Here is a 15,907-nt window from a genome sequence, read left to right on the forward strand (position 1 = left end):
GACCAACACCTCCAACCTATCACCCGCAGACTCCCATCCTACATCAAGGACACAAACCACTACCTAGAATGCCTCAAATCCATTCCCACTCCTCTCCCACCTTGTCACCATAGACGCTACATCCCTTTACACAAACATCCCACACACCCATGGTCTCTCTGCCCTTGAGCACTACCTGTCCCAACGCCCACCCGAAGATCTTCCAAAAACCTCGTTCCTTATCACACTTAGCAACTTCATCCTCACCCATAATTACTTCACTTTTGAAGGCCAGACCTACAAACAAATCAGGGGAACTGCCATGGTAACCAGGATGGCTCCGTCCTATGCCAACCTCTTCATGGGCTGCATGGAGGAGGCTTTCCTGAAGACACAACTGCTACTTCCCCTGGCGTGGTATAGGTTTATAGATGACACCTTTGTGGTCTGGACTCATGGTGAAGAAACACTCCTTAATTTCCTCCATAACCTCAACTCCTTTTCGAATCTGAATTTCACCTGGTCCTTCTCCAAAACCCAAGCCACCTTCCTGGATGTTGACCTTCATCTTGTTGAAGCTCACATCCACACCTCTGTCCATATCAAACCCACCAACAAACAACAGTACCTTCATTTTGATAGCTACCACCCATTCCACATCAAATGCTCCCTTCCCTACAGCCTAGGTATTCATGGCAAACGTATCTGCTCCAGTGACGAATCCCTCAACAATTACACCAATAACCTGACCAGTGCTTTCCTCTCTCGCAACTATCCTGCAGACCTTGTCCACAAACAGATCTCCCGAGCAATACATTCCTCCCCGTCCAACAACAATATTCCTACCCTCAGACCACACAGAAGAATCCCCCTTGTCACCCAATATTATCCTGGCCTCGAATACATCAATAAATTACTCCGCCAGGGATATGACTTTCTCAAGTCAGCCCCTGAAATGAGATCATCCCTTGACAAAATTCTCCCCACACCACCCAGAGTTGCCTTTCGTCGTCCCCCTAACCTCCGTAACATCCTTGTTAAACCCTACAATATTCCCAGACTACCTTCTCTACCCAGCGGTTCCTACCCCTGTAACCGACCCCGCTGCAAAACCTGCCCCATGCATCCCCCCACAACCACCTACTCCAGCCCCGCTACTGGTAAAACATACACAATTCAAGGCAGGGCCACATGTGAAACTACACATGTCATTTATCAGATGACATGCCTGCACTGCACAGCCTTTTACATTGGTATGACAACAACTAAACTGGCTGAACGCATGAACGGACACAGACGAACTGTCCGCCTAGGAGATGTCCAATACCCAGTAGCAGAGCATGCCCTCCAACATAATTCTAGGGACCTAGGAACCTGCTACACCGTATGTGCCATTTGGCTTCTCCCACCCAACACCAGTCCCTCTGAACTGCGGAGATGGGAACTCGCACTCCAGCACATCCTTTCATCCCGCCATCCCTCTGGACTGAACCTACGTTAAACAACCTCACTCCCATTTACTTTTCAGTCTTCTCCTCTTTTCCTTTCCTCTTTAGCCATTCATGCATCTTTTCATCCCACATCTTTATACTATACACCTCTTTACTTCTGTATGCATCCTCTTTGGTTTGAAGCTGGCACAGTACCTACAGTAGAATATATTTGGCTTCCCTCTGACAACCATGCCTCCATCCTTGCTACCCTCCCTGTTTTCCTTTCCCTGTTGCTTCATAACCTGGGTTGTGAGTAACTAAATCCACTTTCCCTTCTTCCCTTTCTTTCCCCTCTCTCCTCCCTGATGAAGGAACATTTATTCCGAAAGCTAGGAACTTAAATTTTTGGTTGTTTTTTGTGTTTCTATCGGCTGTACTGAGCTGAGGTAAGTACTGGCCAGCCCCTCTATCTCTTTGTTAGTAATTGTTTCCTTAGATTCTATTTTTGTCTCTTTTTATATTTTCATGCATTCAAAACACCAGTCACCATTTATATGCTAGTTATATATTACTAAGCAATGGGGAGTCCAAGTTGGAAGATAACATGAATTGGGATAGATTGCTAATCTCCACATAGAGGAGGCATTGAGTGATGGAAAGGATTTTGATAGATACTAACTCTCAGACAGTCCTTTATCAGGTCTAGAAAGACACACATTCATATCATCAAGCTATAATGTCTGCAAATGACAGTGGCCATGTATGAGTTAGTTGTGCATATATGAGCATGTTTGTGTGTTTCTAGATCTGATGGAGAACTTTTTCCAATAGCTTAATAATGACCAACAGTATTCCTTCAAATGGGCGTGTCTGCCACTCAACGACTCCACTATGTGGTGAGTAGAAGTCTGTTTCAATTCATAATGTTAACATGTTATTAATCTTATTCTAAAAGGATAATTTAATGAAACTGCAAAATTATAAGGAAACAGAATAGTGGCAAGTATGTACTTCCAGGGGACAAAATTTCAGTATTGCCAATAGGTGTATCAAAAGTTGGGTAAAACTATTTCTAGCTTATGGAACTTCTTTGCCAGTGAGGAAACAGGGATAGGTGAGGATAGGTTGGTAAACAGGGATACCATTCACAGACCCTATGTTGAGAGGGAACCATTTATTTTGATGACAAAGGAAGATGAAAATGAAAGCTGGTATGCAAAAGAGAGTAGAAGATCAAAGTTAGTACACTGATAAGCACTGAACCAGCTGTAGACGAGAGATAAGAGGTAGGAATGAGAAGAAAAAAGAGATTGAGAGAAAGAGAAATAAGAAGTGGGATTGATGTTGCAATGCTGTACTAAGAGTAAAGCAAAAAAGGGGATGAGGAAAAATCAGAGAGTGGGGGATGACAAAAAACGAAGGAAAAAGGGGTAAATGAAGAAAGGAAAAAACAAGTTATAAATAAGATACAAATTTCAGGAAAAAATACTAAGATTTAAAAAATGTATAAATAAGAAAATTGTGGAGGTTAAGTCCAGGACAATGAGAGGGCATGAGAATATGTCTGAGAGCAAGTACCCAGTATTGAAATTTAAGAAACTAGTGCTGGATGGAAGGATCCCAATTGCCTCTGTGGTATGGACCCCTCGAGTGAAACTGTAGAAAATTAAAGGTAGCACAGTGCTTACCAGATAACGACCTGTCAGCTGCTCCTCAGTCTGACACTGCCCCCTCATTGTTACAATTGGCTACCACTGCTCCATCTCAACCTTACCATATGTATCCCTCTTTCCCCCCTGATGAAGAAACCAACAGTTCCAAAACCTAGGAATAATATTTTCCCACTTTTAATCTCACGCAAGTACTGGAATTTGTATCTACTGGTTCTATGTGCTGGCTAGCCATTCAGCCCCTTTGTTATTTTAAACTTCTAATTGCACAGAACAACAAATGTGGTAATGGAAACTCCTTAGTGTATGTTAAGAGTAGTTTTCACAGGTGGCCCTGCCTCTGATAGAGTATGTCTACACCTAGATGTAGATGTAGCAGGACTGGATTAGAATGTACTGGTTGGATGCATAAGATATTTCATAGATTGAGTCGGCAGTGGAATATCACTTTAGGAGGGACGGGACGGGACGGGAAGGGAAAGAGATTATATGGGATTCCTTCATGATACCATCATTGTTGATGTGCAAATTGCCGAAGTGGTGTCAAATAAAAATACTTGCACTATGCAGCAGAACAACCACTCACTGATTGTGTCTCCTGACCATTAATGCCACATGATCATTTAATTTTCCTTTTTCTTTTTTACTGGTATTAAGCTGTGGTTGAAGACATTTCATTTTCCATTGGTGGACACGTCACTGGAGTCTCAGTTAGAAGCGCAAATTTAAACAAGCTGACCGAGCCGAACTTTGTGTACAGCCGAACTTTGTGTACCATGCGACTGTTGGTTCGTGACACCATCAGACTACTGCCTAAGATTGCAGAGTCATGCCAACATGTGTTACGGAGTTTGTAATGCTGAAGAATTGGCACTCATTGCTTGATTTAGCATTAATGACCATAGCTTGTCTAATTTAAGTCCTTCATCTTTTGTGATCAACTTGTTTTTGTGCTTTTAAATTTATATGTCCTCTTTGTACATTCTAGAACATTAATGACTGGATCTTGATAAGATTATAGTATTGGAGAAATGAATTTAGTGGTTCCCTGCTCCCAGTGCATGACATACTACTGCAAATTTATCCATGTTCCTCAGATAAGAATTGCTCATGCTTTCCCCAAGTCAGGTGTTAATGCTTCTTTTTCTAGTTCCTATTTACACTGGACCACATATACAGGAGATTTTATACACTCCTGCTGTGGCAAGCATCAGCTGTAGATCCTTCACAGTGTTTAATTATTTGGGCACCTTTCTTGTTGGTTTCACCTTAAGCTTAAGGGCTATCCCAACTACTTCTGTCCTCAAGATAATGAACAACCTAACAAAAGCCTTTTCTATTTCTCTCGTTGATAAAGAAGGATCGCATCAAATCAGGAACATTGCCGCAAGATCATATATTGCTAAAAAATCATAAACTTGGCATTCCATTCTACATCTGTACTCTGCAAATCACTGTAAGGTGCATGGCAGAGGGTACGTTCCGTTGTTGGTTCCTTCCCATTCCATTCACTTATGTAGCACAGGAAGAATGATTATCGTTTTAATGCCTCTATGTGTGCAGTAATTATTGTAATCTTATCCTTACAATCCTTATGTGAACGATACATGGGAGGTTGTAGTATATTCCTATAGTAATAATATTAGAAAAAGGAAAGTTGCCACTCACCATGGAGCAGATATGCCGAGCCGCAGATGGACACAAAAAAAAGACTGTGACAAATAAATCTTTCAGCTCGTAAGGCCTTCATCAAAAATAAGATGGCCCCCAATCCCCCCCCCCCCCCCCACACACACACACAAACACAAACACAACTCTCACACACACATGACTGCAGTTTCAGGAAAATGTAGCCACACTGTAAGCAGCAGCAGCACCAGTGCATGATGGGAGTCGCAACTGGGTGGGGGTAAGGAGGAGGCTGGGGGGAGGGGGAAGGATAGGAGGGCAGGGGTGGCGGACAGTCCAGTGCTGTTGGGGAGTGCACAGGGACAGCCTGCTAACCACCAGCAATACCTTTGCTTCGACAGCTGCCACTTGTTCCATACCAAGAAGTTCCTTCCATACAGCCCAGCCACCCGTGGTAATTGCATCCGCAGTGATGAGCAGTAACTGTCAAAATATACTGAGGGTCTCACTGAAGCTTTCACAAACTGTAATTATCCTCCCAACCTTGTACAAAAAAATCTCCCATGCATTATCTTTCCAGACCCCCACCATCTCCCAAAGACCCATCGTTTGGCCACAGAGGAGCATTCCCCTCGAACTTGGTACCACCCAGGATTGTAGCAACTTAATTCTCTGTCAGGGTTTCGAGTACCTCTCATCATGCCCTGAAATGAAAAATGTCCTGCCCACTATCCTTCCCACCCCTCCCACAGTTGTATTCCACTGTCCACGGAACCTGCACAATATACTCGTCCATCCTTACTCAACCCTTACCTCATGGCTCATAACTCTGTGATAAACATAGATGCAAGACCTGTCCGACACATCTTTCCACCACCACATACTACAGTCCTGTCACAAACATCACCTATCCCTTCAAATGCAGGACTACCTGTGAAACCAGTCATGTGATGTACAAGCTAAGCTGCTACCACTGCGCTTCTTTCTATGTGGGCATGACAACCCACAAGCTGTCAGTCCGCATGAATGGCCACCGACAAACTGGAAACATGTGGACCACCCGGCTGCTGAGCATGCTACCAAACATGACATCCTCCATTTCAGTGACTGTTTCACAGCCTTTGCCACATGAATCCTTCCCATCAACAGCAGCTTTTCTGAACTGTGCAGGTGGGAACTTTCCCTGCAATATATGCTATGTTCCCGTAACCCTCCTGGCCTCAGCCTTTGTTAGTCATTGTCCTCACTCATCTAGCCTCCCTGTTCCCATTCCAGCACTGTACAGCCCTAATTCCACCATCCAATCCAGTCTTTTTACTTTCTTACTTCCACTGCCCCTCCCCTGCCCTCCGTGTAACTTCTCGATTGCAACTAGCTGCCCACCCTATCTCCACCTCATCCCTTGCCCACTCCCCAACAGCATGCCACTGTCCGGTACCTTTACTCTACTGTCCACCCCCCTCCCCGCCCCAACCTCTTCCTTACCCCCACCCAGTCACCACTCCCATCATGCACTGGTGCTGCTACTCACAGTGTGGCTACAGTTGCCTGAGATTGCAGTCTCTCTCTCTCTCCTCTTCCTTACCCCCACCCAGTCACCACTCCCATCATGCACTGGTGCTGCTACTCACAGTGTGGCTACAGTTGCCTGAGATTGCAGTCTCTCTCTCTCTCTCTCTCTCTCTCTCTCTCTCTGTGTGTGTGTGTGTGTGTGTGTGTGTGTGTGTGTGTGTGTGTGAGAGAGAGAGAGAGAGAGAGAGAGAGAGAGAGAGAGAGAGAGAGAGAGAGAGAGAGAGAGAGATAGAGAGAGAGAGCTATTTTTGACGAAGGCCTTATGGGTCGAAAGCTTTATTTGTGATAGTTTTTTTGTTGTGCCTATTTGTGACTCAGCATCTCCACTATATGGTGAGTGGCAACTTTCCTTTTCGTAATAATCATACATTTCATCCTGGATTTACCATTGTTTTAGTTGGTTCTTGAAACTCTGTTAATAGATTTTGTTGGGATAGTTTATGTCTATCTTCAAGAGTCTTATCAGTTCAGTTGCTTCAGCAACTCTCTGACACTCTCCCATGGATTAAACAAACCTGTGACCAGTTGTACCGCCTTTCTCCATATATGTTCAATATTTCATGTTAGGGCTATCTAGTACAGGTTCCATACACTTGAGCAATATTCTAAAAACTACTCGCATGAGTGGTTTGTAAGCAATCTCCTTTGTAGACTGATCGCACTTTCCCAGTAAACTGAAGTCTACCACCTGATTTAACCACAACTGAACCTATGTGATCTTTCCATTTCATATCCCTACAAAGTGTTGGACCCAGATATTTGTATGAGTTCGCTGGTTCCAACAGTGACTCATTGATTTTATTGTCATAGGATACTACTTTTTTTTTCGTTTTGTGAAGTACAAAATTTTACATTTCTGAACATTTAAAGTAAGTTGCCAGTATCTGCACCACTTTGAAATCTTATCAAGATCAGACTGTATATTTATGCAGCTTCTTTCAGATAGTACTTCATTATAGATAACTTCATCATCTGCAAAAAGCCTGATTGTACTGTTAGTATTATCTGCAGAGTCACTAATATACAACATGAAGAGCTAGAGTCCCAACACGCTTCCCTGGGGCACACCCGAAGTTACTTCTACATATGATGATGACTCTCCATCCAAGATAACATGCTGCATCCTCCCCTACCAAAAAGTTCTCAATCCAGTCACAAATTTAACTTGATACCTCATCTAATTGTACTTCTGAAAATAAACGTAGGTGTGGTACTTAGTCAAATGCTTTTTGGAATGATCCATAGCTTTCAGTATATCATGTGAGAAATGTGTGAATTGTGTTTCACATGATCGACATTTTCGAAAGCCATGGTGGTTGGCATTGAGGTGGTCATTTTGTTAGAGGTACCTTGTTATGTTTGAGCTCAGAATATGTTCTAAGTTTCTACAACAAATCAGTGTCAAAGACATTAGATGATAGTTCTGTGAATTACTTACACTACCCTTCTTGTAGATGGGTGTGACCTGTGCCTCTTCCCAAGAACTGGGCATGGTTTTTTGTTTGAGGGATCTACGGTAGATTATAGTTAGAAGAGGGGTCAACTCAGCCGCAAATTCAGTATCGAATGTGACAGGGATCCCACTGGGTCCTGGAGCTTTGTACAATTTTAACGATTTCAGATGTTTCTCAACACAACTGACACTAATACTTATTTCAGTCATCTTTTCAGTGGTGCAAGGAGTAAATTGGGGCAGTTCTCCTTGGTGTCCTTTGTAAAGGAAGATTTGAAAATGGAATTTAGCATTTCAGCATTTCAGCATTTCCTTTGCTGTTCTTAATTTTGGTTCCTGTCTTATTCACTAGGGACTGGACACTAACTTTGGTACTGCCAGCAATCTTTACATATAATGAAAATTTCTTTGGGTTCTGTGGAAGGTCACTTGACAGTATTCTGCTACAGTAGTCAGTGAAGGCACCACACATTGCTCTCTTGACACCCAAACATTTCATTCAGCATCTCTCTATCTATAACCCTACACTTTGTTTTACACCTGTTGTGCAGTAATCTGTTTCTTTAGAAGTTTCTTCCCAATGACTGTATACTGTTGTGGTTCCCTCCCACTATAAACTGTTCTACTGGGTACATATCTATCCAATGCATGATCAACTATTCTTTTAAACTTGAGCCAGAGTTCCTCTGCATTCTCGTGCCCTCTGCTGGAAGTTTCAAGATTCTCACTGAGATATGACAGTACTGATTTTCTATCTAATTTACTGAACATATATATTTCTCTGCTTGTTTTAGTTGTCCTTTGTACCTGGTAATCATTGTTTTTACAACTGCGTCATGGTCACTGGTACCAGTTTTGATGTGGACATCCTCAGAGAGATCAAGTCTGTCTGTTGGCATTAGATCCAATATATTTCCAGCATGAGTGGGGTTCCTAATTCTCTGTTCTAGGTAGTTTTCAGAGAAGGCATTTAGTAAAGTTTCTCAGTATGTCTAATCACGCCCACCACCAACACAACTGTAATTTTCCCAATTAATTGTTGGATGATTAAAGTCTCTACAGATGATTACAGTATGATTGGGGAACTTAACTGCAGGTGAACTGCGGTTTCCTCTAACGTTTTCTATTACATCAAGAGATGAGTCTGGTGGGCAATAGAAGTATCCAGTTATCATTTTTTGCCCACCCGTGTTACGGAGTCTTGCTCCAACAATCTCACATGCAGCTTCAATGCCTACCTGAGTAGATTGGAGTTTCTTGCTCACTGCACAAATATACCACCTTCGCTTCCCATTTGCCTAGCCTGTACACTTAAATAATCTCCAAGAACCTCACTGCTATCAATTTCATGTTTCAGCCAACTTGTTGTGCTTAGTATTATGTGAGTTTCACTGCTTTTCATGAGTGCTTCAAACTCTGGTACTTTGTTGTAAATGCTTTGCCAGTTTACCGTTAGGATTTTATTACTGTCATCTGTGGGAGGCCTTTCTTTTGATCTTATTCTGATACTTCTGTGTTTGTTATAGCTATTGTTATTTTGATTGGATGGAGAGTCACCTAATCTTAAAAACTCTTTTGTGCATCCCACACACAGTCAGCTACCTGAGTAGCAGCCTTTGGTGTCTTCTGCCCACCTGACTCGTTTAAGTGGACCCTACAGATCTCAACTCTATGGCACAAATTCAGGAAGTTGCAGCCTAGCTTGTCACAGTACTTTAGAAGTCTCTGATTCAGTCCTTCTACTCGTCTCAGTCAAATGGCCATGATCAGTTCTGGGTACAGTGTTGCAAATTATAAGCTTCAGTGAAACTGTGCATAAGGTTGGTCTTCTCAGCCTTCTCTGCCATTTGCTGGAATCACCCAAAAATGACCTCGGACCTAGACGACAGGCATAATTTGTTCCACCGTTCGTCACAATCTGCAGTTGGTTGCACCATGTTCCCTCAGCAGCTGCTGAATGAGGCCCCCAGGTACACACATGGAGTGCACCTGTTGTGCTTTCCTGTCCCTTGCTGCCTATCTTTCTGTGTTTGCCTCTTCCAGACACGGGACAAAACAGGTGAAGTGATTTCCACTGGCTCAGCTTCAGTTTCAGTGAAAGACAGCACCCAGATTTGTTGGTAAGGGGGATCAGTACAACACCCTAAATCCTCCCTGGTCCCCATCCACACTGCACAGCTGTCAGCACTATTGTTGATTGTCCAACCTATGGGATTGCCAAACACTGGCCACTCTCCCACAGCTGCTTAGAGGAAAAACTGGCACTTACATTAAAGACAGTGGTCATTTTAACAAAAAGAATCTAAAATGCTTCAGGCTGAGTCAGTGATATAGTTAGTTTTGGCATTGTATAACTGTTTACTATGGTTCTTCCTAATGAGGTGATGTCACAGTTGGAAAGTATTTTTGCAAAGAGTATTGCAGATCTCTTTAAATGTTGCTTCACATCAACTTACTTTCTGTGAGACAATAAACTCTATGAGCAAACTGATGATGTGGCATTGGGGAACCCACTCAGTGCAGTTGTAGTGAATTTTTGTATGGGAAATTTTGTGTAAGCAGCCCATCAGAGCTCACTTTGAAAAAAGAGAAACAAGATTGGATTTCAGTTTTGGATGTACAGGTGATCAGAAAACCTAACGGTACTTTAGGGTATAAAGAAATCACTTTCCCAAGCAGAAAAGAGGAGTGATTAGCACATCGAAGACGGTGGCTTGTTGTGTTGAGGAGGACCAGGTGAAGTGAATAGGAGAGATGGTGTTGATATTGTCGAGGAATGAGGATAGGTTGGTCAAGATCATGAATTTTTCATCAGTGTATCTGAACTGTGGGAGTGATTTGTGATTATGGTTGGTTTGGAAAGATTCCTCCATAAGGCCCATGAATAGACCCATGAATAGGTTGTAATATGGTGGTGCCATGCAGTTTCCCATAGGTATACCACGGATTTGTCTGAGAGGCATTGTGCCTGTCTGCGACTCTGCATCAGCTCAATGTGGTGGGTAGCTACCTGTCCTTTCCAGTTGTTGTTAACCAGTCTGGACTTTCCAGAGAAAGTTTTCCTCCCATTAAAAAAAGAAAAAAAAACATCTCAGGTAGCATCAGCAGAGAAGTAAGAGGACACAGTATCAACACAGTATTTAAACCAACAAGAAAAGTGTGTGTATTTGAACATCCCCAAGTACATATCCTTGCCACTTGCCACAGCAAGAGTATAAAAAAATCTCTTGCACATTTGGTCAAGTGTACCAAGGAACTATGAAAATAAGTATTGACACCTGACTTACAGAACACAAGAGTGCTATGTTGCATGGATATGTATAAAAAGTTCAGCTTGCTTAGCCTGTTAGAGTTTGTATTGCTGCTTGAGTCTTTACAGCTTCTGATGATGTCTCCAACATTGGAAGATAAAACATTAGGTAGAATGTGGCCTAAAGCCCATAAAACAAAAAAATCGCCAAGGAATCAAATACCGTACATGAAACTGCGCATTGTGTGTAGGATGTTCCTCATTTCCTGGCACCACAATAAGAAGTCTAAGCCCGTGTGAAGTACGTGGTTAAGCAGTTCCAGTCCTGTGATATTGTGTGCTGAGAGGGGTACTCCTTTGCATTTAATTCCTTAGGTGTTCAGATGATTATAGATATGTGCTTATGGACAGACCATTTGGGAGAGATATTTTAGTGTGGAAGGGATGACAGCTGTCAAACTGCTGGGACTGTTGATAGGAAAGATGGCATGCTGATCTGAATTGAAGCAGATTTGAGAAAATGTGTTGAAGTTGCAGAGGGGTGGGAATAGTGTCTAGGTCCTGGAGCTGGATTGTGAAGATTTCATCAGTGAATCTGGACCAGAGAAGGGTATGGGATTTTGAGTGGCTGGTATGATTTGATCTGTATGATTGATGGAGCAGTTTGAGATAGGATAATGCCATATGCAATGTTAGTGCCGATGGCTGTGTTACAGATTTATTCAGACAAATGAAAAATTATTTGCTGTCCTGATGCATGTGTGATATTCGTAACTCTTGAAGGAAACATTGCATTATGTGATGATGACGACACTTCACACACATCTTTTTCATGCAGACACCGTTTAGTTTAGAACATGTTTTTATCATCACATTGCTGTGGATTATTTTAATCTGACTAAAGCAGAATAAAATGTTTTGAATATCAGGCAGTAAGAGAGTAGCTAAAATACTAATTGTAATGCAATAAATAGAAAAAAATTATTCTGATTGTCATTGGTTTATCTGAAAATTATTAAAGCTTTCTATAATCTTTTATTGCAATTCCTCTTACAGGGCATATGGAAGATGAAGGTAATGCTTACAAGGATGTCTTGCATCACAGTTTACTGTACTTTGCCCCTGTTAAAGTATTGTTTAGGACATTCTAGTCTAGGAATGCAGTTTAAGAACAAGCAAGAAGAATGTGGCATGTGACAGAATTTGCTGATCTGCAATTATGCCATGCATTCTCGTAAGATTTTTTTGGCATAAAACATTGTTGTGTATTGCCATACAAGGGGCACAGTGAATGTCTTACTTCTTTGTTACATATCTGATCGCGTTGCTAAAATATGTACATACTACAGAGTGCAGAGATAATTTTATATTTTATGAACAGCCGACAAGACATTTATTTTTAAAAATTTGCCGTCTTAGATAGGAAAAAATAAGGCTGTATCAGATTTGTAGAATATTGTGCATTGATAGCCACTATAAACTAGCTAATTTTAAGAATTTTGCAGTTATTTTATATGCTATTTATAGACTTCTTGTATAAGATGTTAAACTGAAAGACTTGTTTTCAAAATAAATGTAAGGAAATGTTTTAGTTTTATCAAAGTTGTTCATTTAGTAATCTCCTGTGTCAGTAAGAAATATGAGAGGATTTGTGACACAATAAAAACATAAATTTCATTGCTTAAACAGATATTAGATTTTGTGGCACTGTGCCATTATTCAGTTCTCACTACTATAGCATTGTCAGTACAGGAGGATCTACTAATTCAAATCTGAAACATAATGGAGGAGTGTTTTATATTCAGTATTGTTTATAAACAACACTGATGAAATGTGTTTCCGCATAATTTATTACATCTTAGCATGAAAAAGCAAACTGGTAGTGAAGTTTCTTACATTTATATTATTTGTCTGGGGCAACCCTGCTGGAGAAGAACTTTCAGTGCTGATTAGCATTTCACACACCATGTGTGCCAATCGCTTCTGTCATAAATATTGCAATATTTTATAGATTGTCCATTTACTACTTCATTTTGTATCACCTCGTGTAATAAATTGTTGTACAATGCAACTGTATATAGAATTAATGGAATTTGTTATTGCTCATTTTACAAAACTCTTAGCATTGAAGAACATAAAATTTGTGATAGAAAATTGCACTGAATATTTATTTTTCTGATTCTTATGGAAAATCCTCACTAGTCATTTGGGAGCTAATTTGATCACCACATTGTGTGACTGTTGTGTAATTGTGTATAGATAGTGATGCTTTGAAAGGGATAACTATTGCAATATGTTTAACATTCACACTGCCTCTGCTGTCTTATATCTGTAAATCACTCTGTTGCAAATACATGGTAAGATAAACGAATGTCTATGTAATTTTAGTTTATAAGCACATCCGTGACCACAATACTATTGCACTTGGCCTCCTGTGGCTGTTGTCAGAAACATGTGGTGACATTACAGTAAACAAGTGCCGTGGTGACTAAGGAAAACACATCACACTGCGATTGATTCCCAGACAGTTGTGCATATTCTGTTGTGTGTTTCAGCATGTCCTCTTGAAATAACATTAAAAAATCTCACAATAACGATGTATTTTATTCTTTTACTTCATGGGTTGTATCTTGTAGTAATGTCTTTTGTATTTAAAACTGCCAATTAATTGATTCATGATCCTGTAATTTTTCAGCAGTCAGTTTTAGAGACCAAGAAACCAGTCCCATATGCTACTAAGCATCCATTTCGCTTAAATAAAAATGTTACACACACACACACACACACACACACACACACACACACACACACACACACAGTTTACTGTTCATTAGTATAGTTTGTAGATCTACAACCTGTCACAATACCAGAGAAACTATTTTTATGCCAGAAAAATGTGCTTTATTAATTTTTTCATTGTTATTAAAAGTAATAAGTAGCTGTGAGTCCCCTCTTTGATTACTATGTTATACTGCTCGTATATGGAAATATGTTAATACTGTCATTTATTCATAATACTTCTGAATAAACTATCTGTTATATAGTTTATTAATGTGTAATTTTTTTAAACTTTAATTTTGCGTCCATCAATAAGAGGGTGGTGCGAACTATTCTCAACGTGTAACACTGGGCGTATCTGAAAAAGTAAATCTTTGGAAAGTGAAGAGTCAGCTATCATGATTTAATTCATATAATGAAGAATAGTTTTGATTGCATATGTGTGTAAAACTAATAAATTATTACATGACAGTGTATTCTTGAAAAGTTACCTTAAATGTGTATGTTCTTGTTGTCTTTGTGAGTGTACAGTATGTTGCGTACTTATGATTTACAAAAAATTATAGATACTATGTAATGTTCTCATTGTAACTAGGAGAAGAGCAGTTCATTATGCATATTTTATGTTTGGTTTTTCCCCCTTTACTATTTAATTATAAAGAATTTGAAATGTGTTCAGTGTTTAGTTGCGGTGCTTGCTCTTTCTTTTTCTAAAATATGCGGTGTTATTTTTTTTTTATACTGAAATAAGGGTTAATTCCTAAATTTCATTTTATCATTTTAAAGGTTTCATTAGTTAATTTCATTTTTCTCAAAGATACTGACATTGTAATTCTGTTTCATTTTTAACTGTCCTTTTTAATTAAGCTCCAGGAAACAATTGTCAAAGATTGTGACGCTCAGCAGTGACGTCAATCATAAATCGCAGTTTTCACACAGACACTGCATGAGTCATTTTTTTCATGGTTTAATACATTACATAACTCACAGTCTCTGCCAGTTTTTTTTAAGTTAATTTTTCCATGACATTAACGGCAGAGATCGAGTGTCTTCCATCGAGCATATACCAAAAAAAATTCATGTTCGATTGCATAATTGTCATCAAGGGTACTGTGCCATCTGTGTGTTGTATGCTATACAAATAAATAACTTTATAAATTTTTTGTTTGTGTTGTCATGAACTGTAGTTATTTTTGTCTTCCATGTATAATTCTGGGTTGTTCAATACCTATGCACAATAAGCCACATTTTTTTACAAATGAAATTTACTCTGCCAGTACAGGAAGCTATTCAGTACTTAATTCAGTTTACAGTACACATAGTGATATCATTGTAGATATCCTGATTTATTTGTTGTACATCACTGTGATTCTGTATAGTATTTACATAATATCTGAGGCAGATAAGTCTTTTGAGATCAAAATCTGATGGTTTCATGTGTATAATTGTTACTACATATGCCTTTTATTTATATCTCATATGTTTGAGAATGGGTAAATTATGTACTTCTGTGCTATGCAAGCTATAAAAATATCTTTGTTTAATAAAACAGGAAACATTTATCTAAGTATTTGATTTTTATTTTGTCCATACCTTGAAGAAAAGTTTGAAGAGTTCCACTTGTAATGAAATTCAGATTCCAGAAGTTATGATTGCTGATTGGAAGAAAAGTTGATAAATTATTTGTAACACCATTGGAGGAATTTTAATTTTGCCAGCAGTACCAAAATATCTAAAAGATTAAGGAGATATTATCTCTATGGGACATATAGATCTTACTGGTTCCCCCCCACCCCACTGTTGGAAGGTTGTTACCATGAAAGAATGCCTGATAATAACTCTAGCAATTCCTATGCCGGCAATATAGTTGTGTAATTTATACTTAGAAATCTTGAATCTTCCAGATTCTATAATAGTTTTAAATTTTTCAGTTTAATTTAATCCAAAATTTAAGTGTTAATTAAGAGTTCACAACAAATGTCTTATTAAATAAATAATAGCATTAAAAGATATTTTCAGGTTCTGGACCATGCTTACACATTAACAACAATTAAAGATTTCTTTACTATTTTTTTGTTTCATCCTAAACTACCCCCCACCCCTCCCTCAACCTTCCTGGTAAATAATGTTATCAAAAATGCTT

General features: G+C 39.7%; 1 protein-coding gene across 1 annotated transcript in view; it reads left to right on the forward strand.

Moving 5' to 3' along the window:
• LOC126355471 (ras-related GTP-binding protein C) overlaps positions 1 to 15,331 on the forward strand; it is a 91,746-nt gene extending 76,415 nt beyond the window's left edge. The window contains exon 9 of the mRNA XM_050005789.1: positions 12,043 to 15,331. The gene's annotated coding sequence lies outside the window, so the exon portion shown is untranslated. The remainder of the gene's footprint in view (positions 1 to 12,042) is intronic.
• Positions 15,332 to 15,907: the final 576 nt, after the last annotated feature.

The sequence above is a fragment of the Schistocerca gregaria genome, chromosome 1 (genome assembly GCF_023897955.1).
Source record: "Schistocerca gregaria isolate iqSchGreg1 chromosome 1, iqSchGreg1.2, whole genome shotgun sequence".
Taxonomy (NCBI): Eukaryota; Metazoa; Arthropoda; class Insecta; order Orthoptera; family Acrididae; genus Schistocerca; species Schistocerca gregaria.